Genomic DNA, 4,082 nt, shown 5'->3' with positions numbered 1-4,082 from the left:
AACTTCACTTTTTTTTTCTTTTTTTTTGCCACTAGTGGCATTTATTTTTAAAGAAATCCAACAGAAAGGGGATGGAAAGAAGGTGGGTGGGGGAGGACATGCAACCGAGGAGCCACATAGCAGAGTTGTAGTCAAGACCACCTACCCAAGACCAAGTCAAGACCAGCACCCCGCGCTACGAGACACAAAAAAATTAAGTTTTACCTATCAAAATTGCTTCTCAAATTGATCTGAAAGATCCACATTCCCATAAAACACCTAAATATTAAATACTTAGAGCTGAAATAAATTTAACCAGTATCATTATCAACTCAAACTTTTCTTCATTCTGCTTTGCTTCCATCTCTGTGCCACAATCCGCGGAGGACTCCTGCCATCCCTAAAACATAACGCCCTGGGTGGTTGCCCATATTGCCAATGTCAGGAACCAAAACTGTCTGTGTGTTGTGTTGGTCAAATCTGTTTTTCCACTAAAAAGAGAAGGAACAACCGTGATGTACGTGTCTTATACCAGAAGGACATTGTCTCTGTTTCAAATGTTATCTCTTATTGGAATAACTTTGCCTCCAAAGTGAACTGGAAAAAAAAATAAGGTGTCTTCTGTCTAAATATTTAATTATTCAAAATAGTATCTTTTAAGGTGATCCATCGTTTTATCCCTGCAAGTTTTTCTTTCAACGTTACAAACAAGATATTGACATGAACTGTTCATTCTGCCAACCATATGAAGAAGATCTCTGTTATTTATTCTGGACATGCCATTTCTCATGTATTTTCTGGCAAAATATTTGTTTCCCAAAAAATTCTTGATGACTTTTCCCTCACTTATGTTGTTTGGATTCTTCTCCTATCCCACTAATAAAACAAACAAAAAAAAATATTTTATATTATCAACCTAATTTTATTAGTGGCAAAATATTATATGCATAGATCTAAATTCTCAAATCAGAAACCTTGCTTTTCAGCCTTTAAAGAGGAATTCAAACATTATATTAGAACTCTCCGGGATTCAAAAAGCAGAAAAGTCATTAAAACAACGGATATGTGCGCTAACTTTAACATCTTTCTGAGTTAACTTTTTGTTTATATACTTTTAGTTTTATTTGTGCTTGCTATATAACCCCATGGCTTTATTGTCTTGGCCGTTTTATTTGTTAGTGTTGATAATTTTGCTGTTTCGTAAACCCCTTTATTATCAATAAAGGGGGTGTGGGGGAAGGTAAGGAAAGGCTCTTCCAGTTCTCCCAGGACTTGGCTCTGCTCATGGTTTACCTCTGATATCGCTAGCTGGAGATCCAGTATGCAGATATTCACAAAGCAACACTTGTTTCGGACGACTTCGTTGAACATGAAAATTTCCTAGGTACACAAATCTCACAGGAGCTGCAGAAGGCGCAGAAAAGGAAAACACTGGAGAAAATATCAGTAGGCCGGTGTAATCGAAGTGCTCCCCTTTTGCTGGGTAAGTAGTTGTACCCCAAAGCTAATAAGCTAACATTGGAGGCTACTGCGCAGTCGGTATTTAGGAACGTCTGTCTATTCGCTGTAAGTTTACTTACCGATATACGCTTATGAAGGAAGCGGCTTAGTTAAATCCTGCAGCTTAGTAATAACAATTCACATGGCCAACAATTATTAGGGAGACAGGGTAAACAGTGCCCTGCAGTGAAAACAAGCTGGTTAGCATGTTGTAGCTGATCTGTGGCTAGTATGCTAGCTTACTTGATCGTCATCGTTAGTTCTGATGCTTCTCGTCAGCTTCTTGGCCAAAACAATCCACATCAAACGGGTTGAAAATCTAAGGATTGTTTCTATTTTTTCTATATAAAAACGTATCAGTTAAGTTAATTAAGTGTATGACCAGTTGCATTAAATCGATATATTAGACATATCAATTGATACAATTATAGCTGAATATGTGATTCCAATTGATATTGAGGTTAAGTGCTATAGTAATCAATGCTCACATGCTCCGCCACTTTAAATAATTATTTCAGTCGAGCTTTTAAAATACTTTCTCCACCAACTTGGTGGAAGAAATAATTGTTCACAAAGTTACAAAAATCAGCAAAAATTTTGATTTTCCATTTGTTATATTGTGTTTTATCTTGGCTTTCAAGCAATGTAGATTGTTGTCAGCTAGAGCTTAAAAGCTGTCTTTAATGTTGATTTAGTTTGGGGACTTCACACTTGAAAAACAGCTCGGGTTAGGAGAATTACACATAGGGCCAGAATGGTTACAGTAACTTTACTTTAATGAATGTAGTAATTTGAAAAGTGCTTCTAGTATTTTTTGAGGTCATCTTGTTCCCATATTAATATTTATTTCATAATCCAAAACATTCAAATGTAGAAAAAAAAAAAATCAGAAGAAACATGTAAGCTGCATGCACTTTTTAACTGTAGTGTGGGGCCCTACTCTTTTTAGAGGCTGACTGTGAAGAAATTGGAGATTAATAACAATTCACTTGGCCAACAATTATTAGACAAGTAAGTATTTTGACCACATCCTAATTTTTGTTTTATTAAAGTCTTTTATTATTTTTTATTTAAACAACACAGTACAATAAGTGGTAGGTATCTTTAGACACCTACCACACCCCTACAATTGGGATATATTACCCCAACCTGTACACATCTTATTCTCGTAAAACTACCAGTGCACGTTTCAGATCTGTGCATAAACTACAAACTACAAATACCAGATATTCAGAACTTGGAGACATGGACAGGTAAGGCAAGCTAAAACCCGACCACCACTTTACCAGAACGCAGACGTGTCCAGACTGGTAATGATGGGCAGATGATGGGCAAACATGGCCCCCTATCTTCACCTGACCTGAACCCAATTGAAAGCTTATGATCAGTAAGACAGGAATTAAGTTTACTTAAATAATAATCTGTGTAAGCCTAATTATTAAAATGCTCATGTTTACAGATGAAGTCTGAATTTTGCATCTAAAAATGGGTCTTGTTTCAGAGTTCCTTTTAATGGGAGCAAGCTATCATGCTTTTTTGCAGAACACTGCAGAGATGCCTGAGGTCCGGGACCTTTCAGAGGCCTTGCCAGAGATGTCTATGGATCCAATCACTGGAGTTGGAGTGGTGGCTTCCAGGAACAGGGCCCCATCTGGATATGATGTGGTAAACTATGAAGCATGCCTGGAACATATGAAATGATATAGAAATTTGAACAATTCTGCAAAGTGAAAAAAAAGAGTAGAAAATATTTTTCATATTTCACAGGCAAAAAAATATATATATTCTTACATGTAAATTATGATCTAGAACTGAGTGAAATGTGAACAGCCATTTTTTTTTAATCTCCAGGTGAACTTATAGAACACAAACTTTTGAGGCCTATGTGTTTGTAACTCTCCTAGCTAAGCCATTTAATGTTTTACTTTAAATAGTTAAAATTGTTCAGTGGTGGTGTTTTCTTGCAACACCTCTCAATATGATCTATATGTCTTCTAAAGATATTTGTCCTTTAGAAGAAAACAAGAAGCTGTACCACTCCAAAGATACTGTTGACTGTTTTGGCAAGCAGTTGGATGAATCATTGTCTCAGATGAGTGATTCCTCCTCTCTCCAATTTTCCTTCTCTAGATATCTATAACAACAGATGGCCTAGATGCAGACTTGTGGAAAGATGGCCTTTTCAAATCCAAGGTGACCCGTTATCTGTGTTTCACCAGAGTTTTCTCTAAAGAAAATGTAAGTCAGCTTCCTTTATCAATAAACACAAAGAAAATATTTAGCATGTATGAGCACTTTTAATCTGTCTCTCAAATCAGAAGAGTAACAGAGTTTTCAATGTCTATGGCAATACTTCTCAAATAGTGGGGCGCGAGCCCCCAGGGGTCATGGCGAAGTTTCAGGGGGATGGTGAGAAGCAGGACTTTATAATTGTCCACTAGGTGGCAGCAGTGTTCAAACTAATCAACAGCCTGCCTGTTCAAGCCAGTAGAAGTAGCCCTGCTTTAAACGGAACAGAGGAGAAAAAAAAAAAAACAAACAAAAAACGGGCAAAATGATACAAGCGCGGATCTTTTGAAGTATATCTACTGTCATAGAGGAGA

The 4,082-nt window shown here is 36.9% G+C and overlaps 1 long non-coding RNA gene across 1 annotated transcript; it reads left to right on the top strand.

Annotated features, from left to right (window-relative positions):
* Positions 1–1,181: 1,181 nt before the first annotated feature.
* LOC106941598 (uncharacterized) lies at positions 1,182–3,829 on the top strand. The gene is made up of 3 exons (XR_001423405.1): positions 1,182–1,462; positions 3,022–3,144; positions 3,610–3,829. It is a non-coding gene; the product is annotated as an uncharacterized LOC106941598 (long non-coding RNA).
* Positions 3,830–4,082: the final 253 nt, after the last annotated feature.

This window comes from Poecilia latipinna, unplaced genomic scaffold (assembly GCF_001443285.1).
Source record: "Poecilia latipinna isolate Pla-1442-1.1 unplaced genomic scaffold, P_latipinna-1.0 Scaffold3758, whole genome shotgun sequence".
Classification (NCBI taxonomy): domain Eukaryota; kingdom Metazoa; phylum Chordata; class Actinopteri; order Cyprinodontiformes; family Poeciliidae; genus Poecilia; species Poecilia latipinna.
The sequence above is the reverse complement of the archived record's forward strand: the minus strand, read 5'-3'. Positions and strand labels throughout refer to the sequence as shown.